The 13,350-nt window shown below is 42.0% G+C and overlaps 1 long non-coding RNA gene across 2 annotated transcripts in view; it reads right to left on the bottom strand.

Moving 5' to 3' along the window:
• The window catches only part of LOC111267108 (uncharacterized), a 6,221-nt gene extending 3,867 nt beyond the window's left edge, over positions 1–2,354 (bottom strand). For both annotated transcript variants that reach the window (XR_015313662.1, XR_002684417.2), the window contains exons 1-3: positions 1,562–2,354; positions 1,088–1,168; positions 332–442 (exon numbers count right to left, since the gene is read on the bottom strand). This is a non-coding gene — a long non-coding RNA (uncharacterized LOC111267108). The remainder of the gene's footprint in view (positions 1–331; positions 443–1,087; positions 1,169–1,561) is intronic.
• Positions 2,355–13,350: the final 10,996 nt, after the last annotated feature.

Here is a 13,350-nt window from a genome sequence, read left to right as displayed (position 1 = left end):
TGTATATAATAATAAAAATAATAGGATATAACTATACGTTTGGATAAATGTGTCAAAAATATGTGACGTAAGAGACGATATTGCATGACATATATATATAGGAGAAACAGCGACAAAAACCTAGAGGAGTAGGATGAGTGAACTATCAGAAAAATAGATAATAGTTTACTGCTGAACAGAATTTGGACAGTGAGATGAGAACCTTAGCTCTCGCCTTCATATGGAGATCGACAAGAAAAAACCCACAGATAGTCCTAACAAAATACTAACCGCGATAGAACTGAAGTATTGGTTGAAAAATGGTTTTTGTGAGTTGACTCAGTTTACTCACCTCAGCGTTATCGACGTCGTAGACGGATTTTTGGGAGGTTCTTTCTTTGGGATGTCTGAACGTCGTTTTTAACGGTGTTCACATGTTGTTCTATGTAAATCTGTGATAACACTAAGGACATAAATAAAACAGAAAATCTGCAGAGTCAAACTAAATATAAAATATGATAGAGCTGCGTTTATCTACACACAAGCTTAAGAGTTAAACTTAATCCAACCAAGGACTCAGAGGAAAAATTCAACAAAATATTTACATAACTAGGAAATGAATATGTTTTTCCTAGCACTATTTTTCAATGTAAGATTCACTCTAGGTGACTAGCAATAATAATAGAAATTCAATTAAGGGTTTTTGCCACATTTACAAATTCGGACAAACGTTTGGACGCTCACAGTTCATGGTTAGATTATCATACACACCACAGAAAGCTATTTCAAAGGTAAAAAAGGAGTTAATTTTTAGATTTTTGTATTTGTATTATAGAAAAAGGATTCGCAGAGATATCTAGTACGTAAATTGAAGTTAAGCAAATTTTTCTAGCATTTTAGAAAATAATAGACAAGAAGAGTCAGTTGTATCTCTTCTTTTTTGTTACCGCAACTAGGTGAAATTTAGATGGGGGTTTGTCTGACGATAGTGAAAGGTAGTAAACATGCAATGAAAAAAGCATTAGTACCCGCTCTAATCTGACATACCCGTTTAAGCTATATACGTCAAATGGATCAGATTAGATAAATAATAAAATAAAAATCTTACTCGTAATATTCAAGAGGTCCAGTGTTCGTTCTCGACTCAAGATATCACCACCAGAATCCTCAAATGAGCTTAGTATCCACTCTGAAATTGTTAGTTTCAATACTTACTTCCTTTAACATTTATACTGATGTTTGGGTAGAGGTGACATCGATTGGCAGATCGAAGTTCAGATAGTTCTAGGAAGTATGAAAGTTGGATGGGTATGCGGAGCTGCTAATGTTCCGAACAGAATTCCGAAAATGCCACAATCACACTCTCTTGCCCTGTAGCCGGTATAGCTAACTATCGATTGACAGTGGCTCTTTTTTACTAGACTGGAAGCCACGAAGGTTGTTAATCTAGTTAAGAGTGAAGAAGCATACTAACAACCATCTACAATCTCTAGTAAAATATTTGCCCGATGTTTTCAGAACGCTAGAGATTAGCAGATTTCGTAAATATCCTGAAAATGCTAAGTTTTTCTCATTTAGTTACCTGTTTTTTCAACTCGGTTTTCGGAGGTATCGATTGACTAAGCTGGCATTAGTATCCTATAGGCAGGTGGTCACCTACGCCATTGAAAATAAGCAGATCTGTTTTCTGATGCTTCTGGATGTGATGGCTGCCCTTAACTGCGTAAGTCACTCGATCTTCCTGAAAATATTCGCTTGACTGGCAGCATACTTCTTTGCAAGACAACAGGTTACGTGTTTAGTCCGCGTGCGAGGAGTAAGATACTGGGACACCTTAAAAGTAGGTTCTCGGTCAAAGGTAACGCTCATCGTCTTTGTTGAGTTTCAACCTGTTTCAAATCTGGAGTACACCTTTACGCTTATCCGCTTTCAGCCTACTAGCGATATCGGCGACTAGCGAGCTGCTCTTGAGCATACGGAAGAGACCATTAAAATTTTAGACCATTTAGTCCGGTTGTTAATGCCGATAAGGCGGGACTCGTACGGTTCGATTCGCCCCGAAGAGTCATCGATATATGGCGCATTTTACGTGTTGTCTTTGTTGCTCCACATTACTAAATACTTGATGATACGTCTCTAAACAGCTATCAAATGGAAGACTAACTCAACAGCTCAGGCGTCTGGCTGCTATGCTATTATCGCGGCACTGAAGGAACCCTTGTTTATTAGGACCTTCTACTGCCACATGCTGTCCTATTCACTTTCCATCTAAGAAGGTGACTATTTAGAAATATCTTGTAGGGTTCAAATTCTTAGAACACTGTTCTAAAAGCAATGTTTGGCTAAATCCGCAGACCTTTTCAGTTTGCACAGACTACTCTATGCAGGCAAAATATACAGCACTGCTTTGAAAATGTCAAAAGGTATTATTCCATCAGAAATTCTAACTAATTGCTTTAGCGATAACGATGTTCAAAGTGTTCGTTATTGCTAACGAATATTGTTAACATGTTTTTGTTTGCTGCTTATCGTCAGTCTCAGATTTTGCTCTTTGTTGTAAGACGCGGTAAAAAAAAATGTAAACGAGAAATCCTGAAACATGTAAATAAAATATAAACTGAAAAATTATGCGAGAAGGGACGTGACTATTTTTATTTATTACAATATAATAACATAACAATTATTGTGCAAAACGCTATGCAGTATGGCACTTTTTTACATTTACTTTTTACGCTAATTTCATTGAGAGGCAGACTACACTTGTTGCAATTGTTATTACCTATAGCGGTGTCAGGTTCTGGTTTTTGTGGTCAGAAGAGCCTAGCAGGGAAAGACTAGTGCCCGCAGAAGGAGGCTTGACGGTTAGGTGCAAATGGCAACCTCCTAAAGGACCGTAACGATGAGAACTGGCCGTTACGGTGGTGGCCGGTTGGGCACCGTAGTAAGGACCATTAGATTGTCAGCTCACCAAATTGCAAAGCGCACAACTACACAGAAGAAGAATAAATAAATAGCGGTTAGTTTCGGCGCGAGGGATACAAAAAGCTTTAGCCGCTAGCTGATGTGCTGTCAGCCTCCAACTAACGATCTTATCTTTTTCTATACGTATTTCGACACACCGTTTATTTGACATTTACATAACACTTGGTCATGTATTACATAATATATTGGTTCCAATATGACGGAATTTTCGGGTTCAATGCCGATTTGTTACATACTTTACAACGATATCGACGAACAAATCTGTGATATAACGAAAGGAACTCAGATACAGCTGTTGCCTATCTAAGCACGGTCGTCATAGCAGCATGTACTACTGATTTACAATAACAAGACAAAATTAGTTATCAATGAAGTTAGATTGCCCTAATACGAACTTTTCAGTTGTTGTTATATATATATATATATATATATATAGATTGGAATTACTTCATTTTGCTTAAGTTTTGGTGTTACAAATAAATGATCGACAATGGAACGTATGGCCACGGCCCGAGGATTACAGAACAATAGAAAATAGAGATATTTTAGTATCGTCCTACCCTCAACTGTATGTACCGATAAAATTACGTGAATATTTTCGCAGTCAAAATTGTAGGCGATTAATAGGCTTAGCCATATGGGGCTGTTCCACGTGTATGACACGGCCAGCAATGTTTTGGATAGACTGATGAAATGAAACTTCTCAAAGATGGCCTCGAGGCTTCGAACGTACGCGGTATAACGCAGCTGACTGTGAGGAACAACTGCCTTGTAATGCACAACATGAGAAAATCCCAGGCGGCCCCGTCGATCCAACAATAACGGCGTTTGTCCGATAGATGCCATATTGAAAGCACTGTACAGCGGGCGTAACATTTCTATACAGCCTAAAGGGAGATAGGATGGAGGACGAGCGTGAAAAAGACGAGAGCGAGTGGGGAATTCAATAATGATAGGACATATGATAGATGCATGTTACTTGCTAGATTCTATGTCCCTATAAAATCGTTTCACGCAAAAGAAACGGGAAAAGTGCAAAACAGAAGCGCGCGGCGAGAGCGAACGACGAAGCAGGCCCTGCTGGCTACGGATAGCGGGGTTCGGTTATAAAGGACTGTCTTGTTGGCCATACAACAGCGATAAATAGAATCCGAGGAGAGTATGACGGCACGATGACTGAAGGCAATGTAGTAGCACTATAATCCGGTCATCTGGCCAGGTTCGGCCGCCGGAGACGGAATAGCCACCAATCAGGCAATTGCTTCATTCGACGCTTTCCTTCGCCTTTTTGCCGTGGTTCACGTACCGTATTACTTTGTAGTAGAGGTGGCCTCCGCCGCCTATTAGGGGCTAGCAGTAGTTGCTGGTCATGCACAACTCGAGTTGTCGGACAGAACGGATGGCATGCCTTCGTTGTACAGCCGCTGCTATAGTAGAGGTGACGGCAAAGCTAGATGCCATCGACCTGCGCTACGGTTGAAGGCTTTCCTTTCTTAAGCAACTACGAAGTTGCAACAGAAACAGTATTAGGCTGCTTGCACCATACCTCTATCACAAACCGGCCTGGCTAACCAATAGGCAACTTCAGCACCTGATCCGTTTGTTCTCTTCGCTCCGCTCAGTAGACGGCTAAACAGGTTGCTTGTTTTGCTAGTAGAGCTTTCTGTAAATACGCACAAACGACGAATTCAAGCTATTTCGTATTTCTTCGCTACTCTTACCGGTTGTTGTGCTGTTGCTTGTTCCGAATACTTGTAACGTTGCTTGAGCTGGCTACCGTTGCTCAGCCGGTGGCCGTTTTCTATCTTCCAGCCAGTCAGGACATTCGCGAGCGTGTATTCCTCTGAGTATCCACCAACTCACTATTCCATGCAGGGAAAAGGAAAATGAAAGAGGTGCCCGGTTGTGAAAAGCCACTAGACTTGTGAAGAGCAAAAGAAAAGCACCATCAAAAACTGACTGGCGCCAAATTTCTCCCCATGGTCCATTATCCACTAAGAGATCTTATCCGGTGTCCCCCACAAACTACAACATCCTTTCGAGTCTTGCGGCCACATAGGCATGCTTTTTTTTCCGACTCTATATTCTCCGTTGCCCCTAAAAACGGAGCTTTCCGAAAGCATTCCATATACTCGTTATCTCCTTTGGCATTTTCTGTCTGTGGCCTCTTCGATGTTTCTGTCCGGGCTCGCCTTGCACTCTGCTCTACTTTAGCTCCCTTCTCTTCCCCCGTATTCCCTTTAGCTATTTTCTTTCATCCAGGTTTTGTCTTGGGGCACGCTTGCCAACCACCTCTCTCTCTATATCGAGACAGCTAGTCGTTCGTTCACATGATTCTGTCTCCAATGCAAGCTTGTTTAGCTATTCTTTCGATATATCCCTACTCTTTTGTCTTTCTGGCGACACTGCTGCTATTTTCGTTGTTTGAATATGTAGGCGAAGACCGAAGATCCGTATATCCTACGTGACTCTTTCTGCAGTCAAAGCCGCTTGTACTTTAATGTATTAGCTGGTATCAGCAATGCGAAGGCGTAACATAGATGAAACAGGAAGCTCGCAAAATGTACGCGTGCGCTTTGTAGCGGTGTACCATAAAACCACTTACAAGCTTTGTTTTTCTGCTATCTGAGATCCGGAATACTACATAAATAAGGGGTGTAAAGTAATAGAAATTCTATTACCGGTATTTTCTTTATGGAACGACAGGTTTTGTTTGTGTACTAAAAGTGGAGATTGGGACTGCCACTTCAGGTCCATTTTCTTACTGCTGTTACTAGTGCCAACCGCTAATGGAGATGATATTAAACACCTCACAGAAGAGCTGAGTACCTCTCATGTGATGCACTGTGATACGTGGTGATTGATTCTGCTGGACGCAACAAACGACCCGCTACGTATTCGCCCCTCCTAGTTTATTCTTCACATCCCTTTCATTGTCTCAGTACGCGCTGTTTATCCTCCCTTACCTAGTATTCAAATAAGGGATACGGCAATCACGAGTATTGGACGGCAGGACAGTTTGCTCTACCATTATCACCTTCGTAACCGCAACACAGCAAGCGAACAAACGATACGGAAGCCGAGCGAGTCCCCTGGTAATATGGCCCTGCACTGTTCTCCTGTTAGTAGTCTTGTATTAGTAGCAGTTGTAGTAATACGGTAACACGAGCTTATATCCTCCAATGTAATTGGTAAGACCGTTCTGTCGTCGCTTTCTTTGTTGTCCTTCGGGACCATTTCCAAAAATAAGCGGCCGGACAAGCGCGTGTAACGTGTCATGGACATCTCGAAGGAACTGTAGTAGTCGGCCAATCGTTCACTGCTGTAGCTTTTATCGATATCTGTTCATGCTGTTGGCCAGTGAGAAATACGGAGTGAACGAATCCAGCCAAACCCAGCTGAGACTGACCAAGCTAAGCTGTCGCATATTAGGGATAAACGAAAATAAACCGTACCGAAACTGGGACTGTGGCTAGAGACTTTACTGCATTGTTGCTAGCCCAATCAGCGCAGGACGAGCCGGACTTACATGGCAAACACCTGTTGGAAGCGATGGGCTGAGACGAACAACGTTAAAAACTGCAGCAGGTGGGAACATGCCTGGGTGGATGTGGCATATGTGTGTTAGGCAAAAAGGAGAATCCACTGATTCCCTTGGTGTGTTTCGGCGCAATCACGCATGCAAAAGGGAATGCGTTTGCGTTAATCAACGAATTACTGTAGAGTGTCAGAGCTCTAGTTTGTATTCATAGTACTTAACTCAAGGCGAAATACTTGCAGAAAGTTCAAGAAAAACCTACACGTATCTTCAATGCACTGTTAATTAGTATGGTATCGTAATCAATGAAACCCAATCGTGTTGGGTCGGTTTTTAGGATAAGGGAAAAAAATACGCTATAGGGCAAACTGTTAAGATGCTCTAGTTTAAGCATCTTCAAATGCAGAGTAAACAATTTTTTATGTTTGATTTCCGATTTGCGGAACGACACCGGTATAACCACTTGGAAATGTTTTCCAGATCAAGTTTAATAGAGAAAATTAGAGACAGCTAAGTAAGTTAGAGAAGCCGTGATTACACAAAACGCAACATACAGAATTTAAATAGACGTCAGAAAAAAAATCCTTAGTAAAAGCGCGTACTTGGTGCTTTGCCAAAACAGTGAAAAGGTAATGCCTGCCTAAGTGAGTTATCAAGTTAACCTCACATAAAACTAACCTCAACATCTTTCAGTCGTAAATAATACGTCACGCACGCTGGTTACCTGACAGTAAGACATAGGTAGAAAATGACGCGAAAGTTTCCATACGATATATGTTAGCCGAATGTACTTAGTTAATGAACAATTTAGTAACTGTATTAGGCGGCTATCGAACGTATTATACGAACTAAGGTTAACGGATTGGGAAGAATGAGATATGCAGGCAAGGGGGGACAGTCAACACTCGAAGATCATTTAATAAACTAAAACGGACACCACCAGCCAGCCAGCCAGCCAGCCAGCCAGCCAGGCGTGGAGATACTATAGTGTGCAAGATCCTAGACGTTGCTCTTGAATCCGAGCTAAGAAGAGAGGAGAAACCACGCGTTTTCCGGTTAATGACATGATATGATTGATAGTGGATGGAGCGGTACACCTAAAGCTCACTAGACAGCGCGAGTTTGCACGCCGTACCACCTTAATCTTCTAAGATAAGATGTTTATAAGATTTTTTATTATCGTTTAAAAATAGTCAGTCCAGCCGAAATCCAGTACGCTGTATCTAAACACGCTGGTATTCGGGGTACCGGACTGTTTGTGCTCTCTTGGACAGTTGATAAATGTATGCACCATTCATTGATAAAGAAAATACCTCTTGTCTTTAAAATGCCTATAATCACATACATTATCAGGACTGGGCACACAAACCTACATGGTCGAAACATTTAGTTGCTTTGATGTGATGAATTCACTATGGAAACTGTTTGCTTTCATTACCTACATGTAGGCTGTTGAACTGAGTAGAGGAATACGCAACAGCGTTTCCTTCCCAGGAATGAAGGAAATATCAATAGCAGTAGCAGCAAAGGTATATTGGAGACAAATCCATCATTCTACATGTTCCAGTACCAACATGATCTCTACTGTTTAAATGCAAACCGGAAATATCGTTGTTGTAATCACTAATAGTTGACGACCTCCATATTGGTGTTGAACCTGGCTGAGTAGGTTTTTTTGGATTGCTTCGCCAGCGGCCTGCTTCGTTCTGGCCTCAGCTCACAACCACATCGACGAGCACCAACGGGATACTTACTTCTACACACGGGACGAGGCGAGGATTCACCAGAGAGAATCGACCGCGCATCTTACCGGCGAAGAGCGTACCCTTTCAATAGCTCTCTATGAGAAGTACTCTTACAGCAGAATTTGAAAACTTCCAAATACTATTTGATTTGGTTTAGCAGCAAAAGAAGCAGCGGTTGTAGGGTGAACAAATCCAGTCAGGAATGGCGCTAAAGCTCCTCCACCATAGCTTCCCTCGTCGTATCCGGAGGCGGTTCTGCCCGAGGTATTTGCAGAAGCAGTTCCCGCACTCATCCAGGAGGTAAGCACGCATAAACGCTAAGGAAACAATACACGATATGTTTTCCGATATTAAATTTTGGCAAAAATCCCGTTTAAGGCAAAAACGAAAACTCTGGCGACAGCGTCCATAGGGACAGCCGCTGACATTTCTACACCCACTCCCACGTTTGACGACGACGAGGAGCTTCGGAAACTATCAGAATATTCGGCCCATAGACTAGACTAGACTATACAGAAAGGGAAAACAGTGCTACGAAAGAAGACAAAGGATTACATGTTGATAGTGGTGACAGCAATAGCAAACTTAACCACAGGGACGCGCATGGATTGGCGCCGCGCGCGCACTTACGTGGTAGCCGTATCGAACGACGGCAGACGTTACAGCGACTAATATCGAAAATAAAGGCGTCGTCGACATATAAGGCTATATTTCGATGCGCATTTCTAAATATAATCGATAAAGAAGACTCCCTAAAACAACAATACGCAAATTCGCTACGTGCACTTGTATCCACAATTCTAGAAAGCGGTCGAAGCAGAAGAATCTTAGTACGTAGAGTCTTAATACTCCATGTGCGAGCTAAATTAGCGGAAAAGTGCTACTAGAGATATAGGTTATACAGAGGCAAAAACATGAGCTTAACTTAATATGCTTATATATGTAAATATAAAGGCTAATAATAAACGCTGCTTCAATGAAGCGGGTACATATGCTTTCATGTCAAACATTAATGGCGGCAACAAAAAATTAGCACTCAGCGGGTTTGAGGCTTTATTCAGCAGCCTCTGTTCTATCAATACAATATTCTTCTTTATAGTCACTTCTATCGTTCCTCGAAGGGGCGCAATGAAAACTCGGAAGCTAATCTATATTGATGAATGGGAAAAGCTCCAGGATCCAAAAAAACTCTTACGTGGATTAACATCTAGGACTCCCGACTAGAGCTATTTATCTGGCTGGTTGACTAGGCAAGAACAATAGTATTCTGCATGCCAGGAGATACCATCGACTATGGTTCAAGCAAATGACTTGGTATTAGTTCACAATGCAGCGCGTATATGGGGAACCAGCTTTTATAAAGCTAGTAACATGGCTCATTGAAAAACAAAATTTCAATGAAGTACGCGTTTGTGTATAGCAACGCTGTGCACATTTTGCCAAAAATACTCGTGCTCGTTTAGTATTTTTATGACCAAGTGATTCATTATTGCTTGAATATTAGCGTGGGTGTTAACTTAAATAAAATATTGAATTTGATGTCGTCCTTTTAACTAGGTAAAAATTTTTATCACTATTTCAAATCTAATTTAATGATCATATTTTTTCTGAAAGTATGTAACTTTTTTAAATTTAATTTTTTTCTTATAATTTAATAAAGCAATTATTTTTTACTCGCCGTCACAATTATAGATAGGGAGGTCTCAAGACTTTTGTTGGGATTTCAAATTGTTACTAACTTAAATTTTTCTACATCCTCGAAAACCTTGAACATGAACGAAAAATAGCGGATAGCTTGCTCCTACAGCTTAGCAGCTAGGGTTGACTTTGGCTCCTCCGCCGAAAAAACGCTCCCAGACAGTAGATTGTGGAGTATATGGCCGCTCGAAAGTGGGTATCCAGATTATCTATTGTCGTTGCCTTGCAGACCTTATGAAGCATTATTATCAAGTTTGATTTTCAATGGGGCAAAGCGTGTCTGAACATCGCGGCATATTCCAGTAGGGTTCACAATTTATATTTAGAAATTTAATTGCTCAAGCTCTATTTCACTTAACTTCTAATTTCTGTTTCCCTCCCAGATTCAGCAAACTGATTTGGATGCACGACTTTTTGCAGTAATTATCCCACGCAAAATCTCAATCAAGGTACGGTGGTATCTTGATGTAATATTCATAACACGTATAATAGTGCCATATAGTGTATAAAAGCCTCGAACTTTGGATAATGTGATTCTAAAAGATGTGCGTTTTATGAGTATATTGGCTAAACGTATAAGGAAATATGGATTTTGTTTAAAAGTCAAAAACGTAACACTGAATTAATATATTATTTTACGTTCGAAGCTACAACAGGGATGCGCGCATATTATAATAGTTCCATCGGATGCTGAAGCGAATGAAGCAAAGATGCATCCAACACATTATGTTTCCGCCCAGTTATGAGTGAGGTCTCTAGTACATTTCACTGTTCCTGCCTAAGATGCTGATTTGTATTGTTATCATATTCGCCTACAGAAATGAAGCTTTTTATTTCCATCACTGCAGATTCCCAACAAAGCACTATCAACCTGTATGTAACGCTTTATTACTTAATTCTTTTTTCCTTTGATTCCTACCCTAAGCATGAGCGCACAAGAGTAGATTGCGGCGAAACTTGTTTTTGTAGCTCTTTATCATGTTACTACACTGCTCTAAGAGCCTCCTTTTCTCTAAACGGTATTGTACTTGTAAATGATTGTCCTCCGAAGGTCAGAGGTATTCGATGTGAGGTGTCCCAACGATGATATTCCAAGCTTTGCTGATATGTTCTCCAAGCTTCTTCCTAGTTTCTTTGCAATGGAGTCCACTATACGCGTTAGTATCTAGGTCGAAAAACCAAGTAGTCATTCTCCCGTTCTTCCATCCATCGATAGTACCGTGCTGGAGTTTATTGCAGCTTACGGTGTAGCACCGACAGTCCGCTGTCGTGTTGCAATAATCGCGCTACCACGACCATCACAATAGCGTAGCTTCTCCTGACCTGTCCTCGCTAAACCGTGTTCTTTCTATCTAGTCGCTGGTGAGCAAAAAGGGTAGGTATATAGGCCCAGTTTAGCTTTAGGCGTAGTAGGTACCGTTTCGTTTCCTTCATTTAATGGACATACATCAATGTAGAGCGAACGCGTAGCCGACGACCCCCAAGCAACCCCCGTACGCACCCCTGACTGTCGGCAAAAAACGGAACGAGCAGATGGGCAAGTGAATGGGGCAAGCGGGGCAAGGCAACGCCAGATCAAACATTCACTGAAGCGAGCAAATGAATGACGATGAGCGAATAGAACGAATAGAATAGCAGTGTAGATCTATTATTACTACGTACAACTGCTGCTGCTAGTGCCGTTGAAGACGCCACCAGCTGCAAAAATATCTTCGACTACCAATAGACTACGACTGCTACTACTAGCCGAACCGCCATCACTAAGCCGAAAGGAAAGAAGGGCGGAGCAAGAATCTGTTCGGCGGCAACGTTTGCCAGCTATACCACCGCTACCGTCGCCGCCTGCTCGGCTATCAGAGAGGGACTATGTCGGTGAGGAAGAAACGGGGTGGCCTTTTTCTCAGTTTTTTTAGCACTCTTCCTTCAGATGACACTGGCAGCGATGGCCGTGGCACCAGCAGAGAATCTTTCCACTTTCTTCACGAAAATGTGCCGGGCGCGTTGTCATCTCCTATACTCCTTCTTTCTTTCGTCCTCCTTCTTTTAGCGAGTCACCTCTTTTCTGAGCCACCGCTCTTCACTTTCATAGTAGTAGCTCGTTGCATGGGTAGCGTTCACGCACCACGCTCTTCTTTCAATTGCCGCTGCATCGTGCATCATAACTTGCATCTATAGAGTCTAATGTGTGTCTTGGGGGCACCAACATTGAGACGAAGACCAAGTCGGGATCAGAGACGGTGCATTCACCGAGAAAAAGCAAAAGCAAAAATGAGATATGGAAATCAAGGAAGTAGGATAACGGGCTACCCACCGTGGGAAGGAAGTAATCAGTTAACGGAACAACTATCGGTGTTCCGACTCGTCATCGTCAAAGGAAAAATTAGATAGTGGTCCACCATAGACAGAAGATATTTGTTTTCCCTCCAGAATATGTCATTTTTTTAAATTTTCTCCATCGATTTGTTCTCTAACTAATTTCTTGCTTTTCGCACTACATCAGCTTCTCTTTTTCCAGCTTTGAATTGGGGCCACAAATCGTAGTAACACCATATAAAGAATATCTACAGAATTTTATTTCATTAGCTGTATGTCGTATATGTAAGGTCGCCAACCTGTCGCTTGGTAACCTGCTGATGGCTTGTTCGATACATTGTTACAATTTGTATGCGGCCGTATGTATGCAGTCCATGGCTTTCTCACTCATTCTTTCTAGTGCTGTATAATATATAAGCTTGCCTTTTCGTTGAACATACGAGAAGTCAGAGAAGACAAAAGTGCAAATGGAAATATGCAGTGCGGAAGCAGCATATGAAATCGGCAGCTCCAAGTCAGCTGTTCTGAATGGGAATGTTCAGACGGGGAACTGACACCAAAAGAGAAAGCTGCCTCAGCGAGAATGTCCTCTAAGCGCGAACATTTGAAATTCGGAGCGTAAAAATGCGATAGCGGGAAAAATTTTGTTGTCCGTATTAGTTTGGTTGTCGTAGTGTCGCTTTAGCTAACCTGCGTCCTTTTGGTAAGAAACAGGCCCGGGTATTTGGGGCGTGTGGATCCAAAGAGAACTGTGCTGGATCAGAATCCGTCAGGGAGCCACTAGCAAACCTCAACGGATTTCACTACATTCGTCCGAGCACTAATAGCGCCGCCGTAGCTGCAAACCAATGGGAAACTATGCAGAACTTACACAACGTTGCACGCCACTGGCGGACCACCAAAGCTCTGAGGAGATGGCGAAAGAAAATGGAAGTAGGGAGAAATCGAGAGGGAAATACATCGCGAACCCTGCTCAGAATCCCGATTTATTTCGTGGATCGCTTGTCCTCAACAATAAAAGTCCTCAGAGATTTCGTGTGGCTCGAAGTCATTTCGACAATCCGACATCGCCGTTGTTGCCCTATAGCGCATCCG

This window comes from Varroa jacobsoni, unplaced genomic scaffold (assembly GCF_002532875.2).
Source record: "Varroa jacobsoni isolate VJ856 unplaced genomic scaffold, vjacob_1.0 scaffold_1147, whole genome shotgun sequence".
Taxonomy (NCBI): domain Eukaryota; kingdom Metazoa; phylum Arthropoda; class Arachnida; order Mesostigmata; family Varroidae; genus Varroa; species Varroa jacobsoni.
Note: the sequence above shows the minus strand (reverse complement) of the source record. Positions and strands in the feature narration are given on the sequence as shown.